Raw genomic sequence first — 14,008 nt, forward strand, 5'->3', positions numbered from 1 at the left:
CCAGTCAAGTTCTTCCACACCGATCTCGACAAACCATTACTGTATGGATCTCGCTTTGTGCACAGGGGCATTGTCATGCGGCAACAGGAAAGGGCCTTCCCCAAACTGTTACCACAAAGTTGTAAGCAAAGAATTTTCTGGAATGTCATTGTCTGCTGTAGCGGTAAGATTTCCCTTCACTGGAACTAAGGGGCCTAGCCCTAACCATGAAAAACAGCCCCAGACCATTATCACTCCTCCACCAAACTTTACAGTTGGCACTATGCATTGTAGCAGGTAGAGTTGTGTTAATGTCTTGACGTTGCTTCCAGAGGCAGTTTGGAACTCGGTAGTGAGTGTTGCAACCAAGAACAGACGCTTTTCATGTGCTACTCGCTTCAGCACTCGATGGTCCCGTTCTGTGAGCTTGTGTGGCCTACCACTTCGTGGCTGAGCCGTTGTTGCCCCTAGACGTTTCCACTTCCTAATAACAGCACTTACAGTTGACCGGGGCAGCTCTAGCAGTGCAGACATTTTACGAACTGACCTGTTGGAAAAGTGGCATCCTATGACGGTGCCACGTTGAAAGTCACTGACCGCTTCAGTAAAGCCATTCCACTACCAATGTTTGTCTATGGAGATTGCATGGCTGTGTGCTCAATTTTATACACCTGTCAGCAACGGATGTGGCTGAAAGAGCCTAATCCACTCATTTGAAGGGATGTCCACATACTTTTGTATATATAGCATGCATTCCACTACTTTATGTAAATACTGCTTAGAGATACAAAAAACGTCTATTCTGAAGTAGATGCCATGACCCTTTGATAAAAACTAAATTTGCACAGCAGGAAGTTGGTCAAGCTTATAAGTCTGTATGCAATTAAAGTCCACGCCAACAATAACCATCCCTTTAGCATTGTCTGCGATTATGATTGCGATATCTTTTAAATAACTGGGTTGTCATCATTTGGTACATACAGATTCAGAATAGTAATTGCTGTACCCCCTATTGACCCCACTACCATCACATATCTACCCTGACCATCCCGCAACACTTTATCCTTGGCAAAGCACACCAATCCATTAAAGAAGACTGCAACCTCTTTTTCCCACCTTGAAAAGTTTAATTATTAAGCTAATCTACCCATTCTTTTTTTAACATTTTATGTTCATTCTCTGCCAAATGTGTCTCTTGGATCAGTGCTACTGAACAATGCATTTTCTTAAAGTGGGTTAAGCAATTTTTTCCTCTTTATAGGATGGTTTATACCACTTATATTATAACTAATACAATTCAAACGAGTCATGTTTAATCTGTTGTTTTGCGTTGATACATAACTCCTCCCTCTCATCATAGAATTATGATGATTATGTTGGATGTTTGTGAAGTGGAGAAACTCACTCCTAGGCTCAAAATGATCGTCAAGGATAAAGGAACATGAAAACACAGAACATTATCAAACAAACTAAATCAGTGTCGTCTCCCCCAAATAATAATTTTATTTGAGATGACCAGTTATGTTGATTATCTAAAATAAACCAACCCCTATTGACATATGGACAGAGAGCTGTGACTTCTCAGTCTCTCTGGGGTAAACACACTCAGTGTTGATGCAACGATCCAAATCCTCATCTTTGGACGTTGCTGTCCAAACCTGGTTGAGTATACAAAAGCACAACAAAAAAAAATTTGACGCCCACCCCTCACCTGACCCAATGAACTTAGCAAGTCTAAAACGTTGATTTTAAAGCGGATAACATGTATACCATCTGTCGACAAACTGATCTAATTATAAAACTAAATAAAGTGGGCTACATCAAAGTCAATATGTTCATTACCTAGTGCAAAATCATTGTGATGTGGCACATAACTCTCAAACGTCTTCCTTGGTGAATGCCTTCAGATCTGCGTCCGACAGCGCCATTCTGTCCCTCCTCCTGCAACTGCCATCAGACACTCTCAAGACTGTCTATTTCTTATATCTGTACCGTGATGTCCAGGGCCCTCAGGGTTGGGTTCGCATCCCTCAAAGTGTTGACGTTCGTTTTTTTATTTTATTTTTTATTTCACCTTTATTTGACCAGGTAGGCTAGTTGAGAACAAGTTCTCATTTGCAACTGAGACCGCAGTTCGACACATACAACAACACAGAGTTACACGTGGAATGAACAAAACATACAGTCAATAATACAGTAGAAAAAAAGAAAACAAAGTCTATATACAGTGAGTGCAAATAAGGTCAAATAAGGGAGTTAAGACAATAAATAGGCCATGGTGGCGAAGTAATTACAATATGGCAATTAAACACTGGAATGGTAGATTCTAGATTTAATTTTTGATTGGATATGTTTAATGTGAGTCTGGAAGGAGAGTTTACAGTCTAGCCAGACACCTAGGTATTTGTAGTTATCCACGTATTCTAAGTCAGAGCCGTCCAGAGTAGTGATGCTGGATGGGCGGGCATGTGCGGGCAATGATCGGTTGAAAAGCATGCATTTAGTTTTATTTGCGTTTAGGAGCAGTTGGAGGCCACGGAAGGACAGTTGTATGGCATTGATGCTCATCTGGAGGTTAGTTAACACAGTGTCCAAAGAAGGGCCAGAAGTATACAGAATGGTGTCGTCTGCATAGAGGTGGATTAGAGAATCACCAGCAGCAAGAGCGACATCATTGATGTATACAGAGAAGAGAGTCTGCCCGAGAATTGAACCCTGTGGCACCCCCATAGACTGCCAGAGGTCCGGACAACAGGCCCTCCGATTTGACACACTGAGCTCTATCAGAGAAGTAGTTGGTGAACCAGGCGAGGCAATCATTTGAGAAAACAAGGCTGTTGAGTTTGCCAATAAGAATGTTGTGATTGACAGAGTCGAAAGCCTTGGCCAGGTAGATGAATACAGCTGCACAGTAATGTCTCTTATCGATGGCGGTTATGATATCGTTTAGGACCTTGAGCGTGGCTGAGGTGCACCCATGACCAGCTCGGAAACCAGATTGCATAGCTGAGAAGGTACGATGTGATTCAAAATGGTCAGTAATCTGTTTGTTAACTTGGCTTTCGAAGACCTTAGAGATGCAGGGTAGGATAGATATAGGTCTGCAGCAGTTTGGGTCTAGAGTGCCTCCCCCTTTGAAGAGGGGGATGACAGCGGCAGCTTTCCAATCTTTGGGGATCTCAGACAATACAAAAGAGAGGTTGAACAGGCTAGTAATAGGGGTTGCAACAATTTAGGCAGATCATTTAAGAAAGAGAGGGTCCAGATTGTCTAGCCTGGCTGATTTTTAGGGCTCCAGATTTTGCAGCTATTTCAGAACATCAGCTATCTGGATATGGGTAAGGAGAAATGGTGGGGACTTGGGCGGGTTGCTGAGGAGGGTGCCGGGCAGTTGACCGGGGTAGGGGTAGCCAGGTGGAAAGCATGGCCAGCCGTAGAGAAATGCTTATTGTAACAGTGTTTCCTAGCCTCAGAGCAGTGGGTAGCTGGGATGAGGTGCTCTTATTCTCCATGGACTTTACAGTGTCCCAGAACTTTTTTGAGTTTGTAATGCAGGATGCAAATTTCTGTTTAAAAAAGCTAGCCTTAGCTTTCCTAACTGCCTGTGTATATTGGTTTCTAACTTCCCTGAAAAATTGCATATCACGGGGGTTATTCCATGCTAATGCAGAACGCCACAGGATGTTTGTGTGCTGGTCAAGGGCAGACAGGTCTGGAGTGAACCAAGGGCTATATCTATTCCTGGTTCTACATTTTTTGAATGGGGCATGCCTATTTAAGATGGTGAGGAAGGCACGTTTAAAGAATAACTAGGCATCCTGTACTGTCGGGATGAGGTCAATGTCGTTCCAAGATACCCCTGCCAGGTCGATTAGAAAGGCCTGCTCGCAGAAGTGTTTTAGGGAGGGTTTGACAGTGATGAGGGGTGGTCGTTTGCTCGCAGATCCATTACAGATGCAGGCAATGAGGCAGTGATCGCTGAGATCTTGGTTGAAAACAGCAGAGGTGTATTTGGAGGGTGAGTTAGTTAGGATGATATCTATGAGGGTGCCCGTGTTTACGGATTTGGGGTTATATCTGGTATATCATTGATAATTTGTGTGAGATTGAGGGCATCAAGCTAAGACTGTACGATGGCAGGGGTGATAAACATGTCCCAGTTTAGATCTCCTAACAGCACGAGCTCAGAAGATAGATGGGGGGCAATCAAATCACATATGGTGTCGAGGGCACAGCTGGGGGCAGAGGGTGGTCTATAGCAAACGGCAACTGTGAGAGACTTGTTTCTGGAAAGGTTCATTTTTAGAAGTAGAAGCTCAAATTGTTTGGGTACAGACCTGGACAGTAAAGACATAACTCTGCAGGTTATCTTTGCAGTAAATTGCAACACCGCCCCCTTTGGCAGTTCTATCTTGTAGGAAAATTTTACAGTTAGGAATGGAAATGTCAAGGTTTTTGGGTGGTCTTCCTAAGCCAGGATTCAGACACAGCTAGGACATCCAGATTGGTGGAGTGTGCTAGGGCAGTGAATAAAACAAACTTAGGGAGGAGGATTCTATTGTTAACATGCATGAAACCAAGGCTTTTACGGTTCCAGTAGTCAACAAATGAGAGAGCCTGGGGATGGGAGTGGAGGTAGACACTGCAGGGCCTGGATTAACCTCTACATCACCGGAGGAACAGAGGAGGAGTAGGATAAGGGTACTGCTAAAGGCTAACAGAACTGGATGCCTAGTACGTTCAGAACAGAGAGTAAAAGGAGCAGATTTCTGGGCACAGTAGAATATATTCAAGGCATAATGTACAGACAAAGGTATATTAGGATGTGAATACAGTGGGGGTAAACATGTGCATATAGTGATAATGAAAGATATTGTCTCTAGAAATAGCATTTAAACCAGGTGATGTCACTGTGTGTGTGGGAGGTGGAACTAAATTGTTAGCCGAGGCGTGTTGAGCAGTGCTAGAGGCTCTAAAGTGAAATAAAACAATAGTTACAAACCAGAACAGCAATCGACACGGCATGATGACGTTAGGGAAAGGCATGCGTAGCTGGGTGATCATACAAGTCCAGTGCGTGGCTTCAAGCAGCTAGCGGAACGACTAACACGGCTAGCAGGCTAACAGAAAGGCCTTAGAGGGATGACGCGACGGAGGGAAGTCTGTTGTGCCCCCCTCGTGCAGTTACATCAGCGGACGGATCAGCAGGGCTCCGTTTGGTAAACCAGGCCAATTGACAAAGTACAGTGCCTTGCGAAAGTATTCGGCCCCCTTGAACTTTGCGACCTTTTGCCACATTTCAGGCTTCAAACATAAAGATATAAAACTGTATTTTTTGTGAAGAATCAACAACAAGTGGGACACAATCATGAAGTGGAACAACATTTATTGGATATTTCAAACTTTTTTAACAAATCAAAACTGAAAAATTGGGCGTGCAAAATTATTCAGCCCCTTTACTTTCAGTGCAGCAAACTCACTCCAGAAGTTCAGTGAGGATCTCTGAATGATCCAATGTTGACCTAAATGACTAATGATGATAAATACAATCCACCTGTGTGTAATCAAGTCTCCGTATAAATGCACCTGCACTGTGATAGTCTCAGAGGTCCGTTAAAAGTGCAGAGAGCATCATGAAGAACAAGGAACACACCAGGCAGGTCTGAGATACTGTTGTGAAGAAGTTTAAAGCCGGATTTGGATACAAAAAGATTTCCCAAGCTTTAAACATCCCAAGAGGCACTGTGCAAGCGATAATATTGAAATGAAAGGAGTATCAGACCACTGCAAATCTACCAAGACCTGGCCGTCCCTCTAAACTTTCAGCTCATACAAGGAGAAGACTGATCAGAGATGCAGCCAAGAGGCCCATGATCACTCTGGATGAACTGCAGAGATCTACAGCTGAGGTGGGAGACTCTGTCCATAGGACAACAATCAGTCGTATATTGCACAAATCTGGCCTTTATGGAAGAGTGGCAAGAAGAAAGCCATTTCTTAAAGATATCCATAAAAAGTGTCGTTTAAAGTTTGCCACAAGCCACCTGGGAGACACACCAAACATGTGGAAGAAGGTGCTCTGGTCAGATGAAACCAAAATTGAACTTTTTGGCAACAATGCAAAATGTTATGTTTGGCGTAAAAGCAACACAGCTGAACATACCATCCCCACTGTCAAACATGGTGGTGGCAGCATCATGGTTTGGGCCTGCTTTTCTTCAGCAGGGACAGGGAAGATGGTTAAAATTGATGGAAAGATGGATGGAGCCAAATACAGGACCATTCTGGAAGAAAACCTGATGGAGTCTGCAAAAGACCTGTGACTGGGACGGAGATTTGTCTTCCAACAAGACAATGATCCAAAACATGAAGCAAAATCTACAATGGAATGGTTCAAAAATAAACATATCCAGGTGTTAGAATGGCCAAGTCAAAGTCCAGACCTGAATCCAATCGAGAATCTGTGGAAAGAACTGAAAACTGCTGTTCACAAATGCTCTCCATCCAACCTCACTGAGCTCGAGCTGTTTTGCAAGGAGGAATGGGAAAAAATTTCAGTCTCTCGATGTGCAAAACTGATAGAGACATACCCCAGGCGACTTACAGCTGTAATCGCAGCAAAAGGTGGCGCTACAAAGTATTAACTTAAGGGGGCTGAATCATTTTGCACGCCCAATTTTTCAGTTTTTGATTTGTTAAAAAAGTTTGAAATATCCAATAAATGTCGTTCCACTTCATGATTGTGTCCCACTTGTTGTTGATTATTCACAAAAAAATACAGTTTTATATCTTTATGTTTGAAGCCTGAAATGTGGCAAAAGGTCGCAAAGTTCAAGGGGGCCGAATACTTTCGCAAGGCACTGTATGTATAGTGGCCGAAGAAATATGTCCGAAGGGCCTCTTAAGTCAGCAGTCCAATGTGCTTAACTTCTTTGATATAGGGGGCGCTCTTTTAATTTTTGGATAAAAAACGTTCCCGTTTTAAGCGCGATATTTTGTCACGAAAAGATGCTCGACTATGCATATAATTGACAGTTTTGGAAAGAAAACACTCTGACGTTTCCAAATCTGCAAAGATATTATCTGTGAGTGCCACAGAACTGATGCTACAGGCGAAACCAAGGTGAAATTTCAAACCGGAAATGCCCCTGATTTTGAAGGCGCTGTTTTCCAATGTCTCCTTATATGGCTGTGAATGCACAAGGAATGAGCTTACACTTTCTGTCGTTTCCCCAAGGTGTCTTCAGCATTGTGACGTATTTGTAGGCATATCATTGGAAGATTGACCATAAGAGACTACATTTACCAGGTGCTCGCTTGGTGTCCTCCGTTGCAATTATTGCGTAATCTCCACCTGTGTGTATTTTTCCATTTTCTTCAGAGGAGAAACCCAACTGCCAGGAATGACTTATCATCGAATAGATATGTGAAAAAAACCTTGAGGATTGATTCTAAACAACGTTTGCCATGTTTCTGCCGATATTATGGAGTTAATTTGGAAAAAAGTTTGGCGTTGTAATGACTGAATTTTCGGGGTTTTTGTAATTTAATAGTTTGTTTTCACTATTAATCTACAATGTAGAGTAAAAATAAAGAAAAACCCTTGAATGAGTTGGCGTGTCCAAACTTTTGACTGGTACTGTACATGTAGGTAAAGTGGCTATGCATAGATAATACATTTGCTGGAGTGTCCCGACTGCATGTGCCCAGCAGTCCACAAGTTAGCCTTTACTGTACCATCAATGTTAAGCTATTCATACTGCAATCTGCCTCGATATGTATAGAAGGAAATAATCCTTTACTTTTACTGTCCCTAGCACAACACGCAAACACAGCAACTCCCCCATTCCCTGGCGGTGCAAATGAAATTAACCATAGCACTGAGGGGAACCTGGCTTTAGCGTCCTTCACCCAAACCCCCCTCCTATCTCCCTGTGACTCACCTCTCAGCCCTGCACCAGTCACAAGAACACAACACAGCACAGGGTGGTGCTTATCCCCCACTACACTTTGATGGCCCCATAAATTCTGGAGTGTTTAACTCTTTTGGATGCCCTAATCCCTCTTCCAGTAAACCAGTTTTTTTTTACTGGCAAAGAGGAAAAAAACGGATTGTTGTCCAAATGGCTAAACAGCCTTTTATTTATTTTTTCTTTTTATCCATGCATTGTTAGGCCTGTCAGGTGATTGCCTCTTCAAAACATTCATTTGGTTTTGTTCATTGGAATTTCTTTCGCTGAGATGAACACGGTAGTAGTGCTGTAATTGTCATTGTTTTCACCATTAGCAAGTTTGCTCTGTGTGTATTTGGCAGTGTCGATGTAATACTGAGTTGGCAAACTGAAAAAGGAGGCTGGGTCTGAAGTCATGATCTTGCAGCATCAATACAGTTAGTCACTTGGTGTTTCTCAGTGGTTCACTTCAGTGTGTTACCAAGCGTCACCAGCCTCCTCTTCTGCGCATTTGGAAACCCCACTCTATTCACTTGGACGTAATAATTTTTCAAGCTACTTTTTGCTATGTCTCTTATAATACACAGTAGTATTGTAGACGTGCTGTATCATATTATTAGTAGTGACATCGGGGGACTTTGAGTGTTCACATTTCCAAAAATAGGCTACTCTTTTGATATTGGTGTCAAAAGTGGGATCACAAACACATGTGATATCATTGGAAGCATGTCACAGAGCTTCTGGAAAATTAGAGAAAGCAGGCTTTCTTAAAGATTTATGATCAGGTTTGAATATGGGAGAATAGAAAAAAAAAAGTTTTTACCCCAAAATACACATTTATATTGTATTATTATAGTGCCAGTCTCCTTTCCAGTCAGTGCTAAGTTCAAAGCAGCATAACACTCAAGCTTCTCACTGTTGCTACCCCATCATCCTCTGATTCACAACACCCTCCCCCCCTGCTCTTCCATGAGCAATACATTTTACATGGCAAAACAACATTAGAATCTGAGTCAGGGTCAGCAGCAAAGCTGGACTGGTAACAAAGTTAAATCCACTCAACATTTAAGGCCCCTTTTCCTCTTTCCCTGAAGTTTTCCTTCGGTCTTAAATTGAGTGCAGGCTTTCCATCTTTCACAGACTTGCGCTGTGACATGGTGATTAGACCGGGCATGCGCGCTTGAGTGGGCCATCGAACGCATGTTGATTTTGTCCTTCCACACCAGATGCGATCAGGACACACTGGTTGAAATATCAAAACGAACTCTGAACCAACTATATTAATTTGGGGACGGGTCAAAACGCATTAAATATTCATGGAAATTTACCCTAGCTAGCTTCTTGTTGCTAGCAAATTCTTTCCTGGGATATAAACATTGTGTTGTTATTTTACCTGAAATGCACAAGGTATTCTACTCTGACAATTCATCTACAGATAAAAGGGTAAACCTAGTTAGTTTCTAACGTGTCAAGCGTCAAAAATAGACTCCTAGGCACAATGTCAGGTTCCTTGTATCACTTAATTAGATAAAGGTTAGGGCAGGGGTCAGTTTTGAAAGGAAGAGAAGACAGATGAAATTGGCCAACAAGGAATTTGGATTTGCAGACCTGTTTTGATCTCAAAGTGAGATTTGATTCAGTAGACAAAAAAATTAATGAAAAAAGGGAAGGCCAGGTACAGCCACAACATGCATTTACACTCGTAGACCACAGTTGGTTATGCTGATGTTAGATTGATTGCGCATGCTGCCACCTTAATGACAAACCTCTATGACTCCAGTCTCTAACAAAGCAGAGAACCAGCAGAGGTTGCGGCGTAGCGGATGGAGTTAACCATGGAGAGCATCAGCACTCATCCGCGGCTACCGCTTCTGTCGTTTGACTGACAGGCTTCCCAATCTAACCTTCACCAAAGTGTGTTGGGGGCAGATGCAGCGGGGCTGAGGGGAGCAGTGGTTGTCAGCTACAGTGAGCGTCACGCGGGGATCCGACGCTGTCACATGCCAGTCTCAGGGAGCAAGGCATTGTTTAAACACAAGACGAGAGGACAGTGACTCGGTATTGGTCGCACTGGAGCATGGTGAACAGAGAGGATCAGAAGACTTCAGTTGTTATCCAGTTCCACTCTTTACGAGGGGGATAATCACAATTTGAAAGGAGTTTGGTTTATATGTACAAAATTATTGCGACTGTTCTGGCAACTTGAATGTGGGACCATCTTTTTTCTCACTACTCTGCCTCTTCAAGTATGGGTGCCAACCTCCTTGAGTTTGGGTGTGGACAGGGTGTAGTCATTTTCTAACCAGAACTGTGAACTGGAAACTTGCCAGTGCCAAAGTGGGACCATGTATTTCCACATGGTTAGCACAACCCAATCCAAAAACCAGACAGGAGACATAAACAGACAGTACCAGTAAAAAGTTGACACACCTACTCATTCCAGGATTTTTCTTTATTGTTACAATGTTCTACATTGTAGAATAAGTGGACATCAACACTATGATAACACACATATGGAACCACACTGTGTCTGAGAGTCTTCAAAATAGTCGCCCTTTGCCTTGATGGCAGCTTTGCACACTCTTGGCATTCTCTCATCCAGCTTCATGAGGTCGTCACCTGGAATTAATTTCAATTAACAGGTGTGCCTTGATAAAAGTTAATTTCTAGAATGTATTTCCTTGTTAATGCGCTTGAGCCAATCAGTTGTGTTCTACAATGTAGAAAATAAAGAAAAACCCTGGAATGAGTAGGTGTCCAAACTTTTGACTGGTACTGTACATTGGTAAAAATGGAAATGTACCAGCTTTGTTAGATTTTTCTCCACCTATATTCACTTTTTCCAGTCTCTCAGCAATCCCTGTAATTCACCATTGGTCACCTTTAACTCTAGTATTGCCTCTTGGCTGATGAGAGTTTTGCATGGGGGGTGAGGTGGGGTGGATTCTCGGGGGAGGGGTGGAGGAGTTTGTGGATCAGTGCAATGGGCCAGCATGGTGAGTAAATCGGCCAGGCCCGTGAGAACCATTGGCGGGGGCCATCTGTGGTTAAATCTGAGCGCGTTGCCACATTCTTCCATGTGTTTTCCCATCAGCGATCTAACACCCTCATCTCACCCAATCCCTCCTCCAAGCCCAAGCCTGTCAATAGCAGAGAAAGAAATAATAAACCCATGACCAACCCATAAGCAATCCCAGAGGAGTGTTAGCTGTAACTGTCTGGATGGCAGAAAACTGGGATAGGGGAGATGTCCAAAAGGACTTAACACATTTGTCATTTGGGGCCAAATTCTATTTTGGGATCTGTGCACTGAACTTGGACTTTTGAAAAAAAACATGCATTGATGTCAAGGATTTGGCCCTTGGAGTTTTGTAGACAATGAATTGGTCCTCCTTGTCACAAATTACTACACCAAGGTTGTTTTCTACAACCTTGCCTATTTTTGTTTTCGAGACCACCTAAAGCGAGACCGGAGTAAATAAATAAATAAATAATATTGTCAAATCACCATGTCCAGTATTTCTGTGTTCATATATGCGGAGGGAAAATAGAGCAACTACAAATTATTACTAACCCCAACACAATGCCTTTAGAGAAGGGCAAAGGATTTATAAAATAATAATATTATTTTCAATGATGTTCTGATATAATCTCTTCAGTTTTTGTTGGAAAGGAAAGGGTTAACACTGAAGAATCTATTGGGAGATAAATCTGGCTAGTTAAGTCAGCCATTGGCTAGGCCATCAGAAGCTAGTTAAAAGACCTCTGTGATTCAACTCTATTAGGGCAACATTTTGGAGTGACAGTGGAAATAACCAATTACATTGACTTAATGGGTGGGACGTTTTTACAAAAACTTAATTGAAACTGGCTTCTTGAAGGCCAACAGGTCACTGCGCAATACAGAGCAGTAGTTTTCCCACGATCTAGCTTTTGTTGTCGGCTAGTTTGCAGCGGCTGCAGCAGGTGTTATCGAAGTGGATGTTGTTACTAATTTGTTAGCTTCTCCCTTTTCAAGAATAACTTTCAACAAGAAGTTTAAAATGATCAACTAGTAGAACTGTGTTTATTGCAGCTCGCTTGGTGTTAGCCATCTCTTTGAAAATAACTTATGTGTGAAACATTGTTGCATTTAAACTTTAGGTCACCGTTTACTTTTTGTGCTAAACGTAAAATGTTTTTGCAATGGGAAGTAATAGTACATTTCGATTGGGAAATTATTAAATGGTTATATTCTTATGATTGAACCTATTGGCTTATTATTGAGCAAAAATGTGTGATTCATTAATATTGTAAAAATGTGTATCTTGTTTTATACTATAAACTGTTTATTTTGTGTTAAAAAAAAAAATCTAAAATTTAGGTCTTGAAATGTCCTGAAAGTAAAACAAATTAAGGTTTCTATTTTATCCATATAGTGTTTGTATTTTTGTTTTTATGGCATTTGCATTAAAGCCTCTGATAATTATACAGATCAAGTTTAGGTAGGTATCATTTGAAAAAAACTAAAAAACATTTGCTCTTAAATGTTGATAATGCTTTGCTTAATTTAAGCTAATAACAGTGGAAAGGTGAACTTAAAGAAAAACAACTTTATTTCTATCATTCTTATATTGTCTCGTACACTCTACGAGCATATACAATTTTGGTATATGGTATAATTCTGCCAAGTTGACCCTGTCAAAAGATAAATCTGTTCGGCTAAATATGTTGGTAAGAAAAAAAATTATAGTCTATTTGATTATTCTGGCTTATTATATGCATGATACCGACATATTTTTGGTATGGCAGTAACCATCTTTCAATGTAGGTTAAATATTCTTCATACAAATTGCATAATGTTCCGTTTGTATCTGTCTCATTATGTCTTTAGTTGTTTATAACAAATTGCATTCTCACACAGGATAGGATAGGACAATTAGTGATAATACATTTGTTTGCCATAAAGGGTGAGTAACAGGCTTCATCCATTGAAGTTGAAAATTAAAATGATTAAAAGGAAAATACCACTCAAGCACTTGGTATTTGTTTTATTTGTCGACTTTTGATACAGTCCCAAAATGTTTTGCATGTCAGCAATCAAGTTCAAGATATAGAACTTTAAAAATACAGAAAGTGTCACAGAATGATGTGTTTGGCATCATATGAAAAATGCATCATACGGTGATAATTTATGTAGTTTGAAAGTTCTACATCTTGAAAACTTGATTTCGGAAATTAAAAACATTGAGACTGAGGGAGCCTTGTTCAAAAAGCCACAATTGACATGTCATAGCACCCCCTACTGTTGAAAACAGTTGATCAGTTAAATAACATCTCGTCTCAGTTTCACTTTTGATTAGTTTTTCCAAGTTTTAGAATAAATTAAGTCATATAGCCCTTTATTTGCTGACATGAAATTCTAAAAATGAGGGAATTAATGTTTCATTCTTGTCATAAAGGGTAGTGAGTTCTCACGGCAAGGTCATAGTTGTCTGCGGAAAGTACTTTTGTCCTTCCAGCCTACATCTCAATTGAATTGTTGACACCCTCAGTGTGTGTGTTTCACTATCGGAGTATGGTATTGGAGTACTAATGACCGTTTCCGTCTCTGCACAGGGAGATGGAGACAGCTTGATTTGTGCCATGGCATTCTACAGGGCTCACTTTGCCACAATGCCACTGGAGGGCCAGTAGAGCCAATAAGGTGGTATGAGTGAGTGTAGACAAATGGGACGCAAGCGTCTTATCCCTCAAAAGGACCTACCCACGGACATTTTCTATAGAAGACAGCAACTTGCACACTAAATGGACACTGAACCATAACAATCTAACACTGTCGCAAGTACTGTATCAACTAATATAACTGTAAATAAATGTGTAATGACCATTATCCTTTATTAAATCTGCCATACCAGTATTTATATCATATGCAACACTTAAATATTCTAATTTCATTGAAACGTGAATAAGATTCATATTTTTAATAAATACTGCTTCATACTAAATGTAGCCACAATTTCTGACACTCAAACATTGTTTTCATAATCTTTGATAATGTCAACAAATGGGACATAATAATGTAAAACATTTAAGAG

The sequence above is a fragment of the Oncorhynchus mykiss genome, chromosome 19, assembly GCF_013265735.2.
Source record: "Oncorhynchus mykiss isolate Arlee chromosome 19, USDA_OmykA_1.1, whole genome shotgun sequence".
Taxonomy (NCBI): domain Eukaryota; kingdom Metazoa; phylum Chordata; class Actinopteri; order Salmoniformes; family Salmonidae; genus Oncorhynchus; species Oncorhynchus mykiss.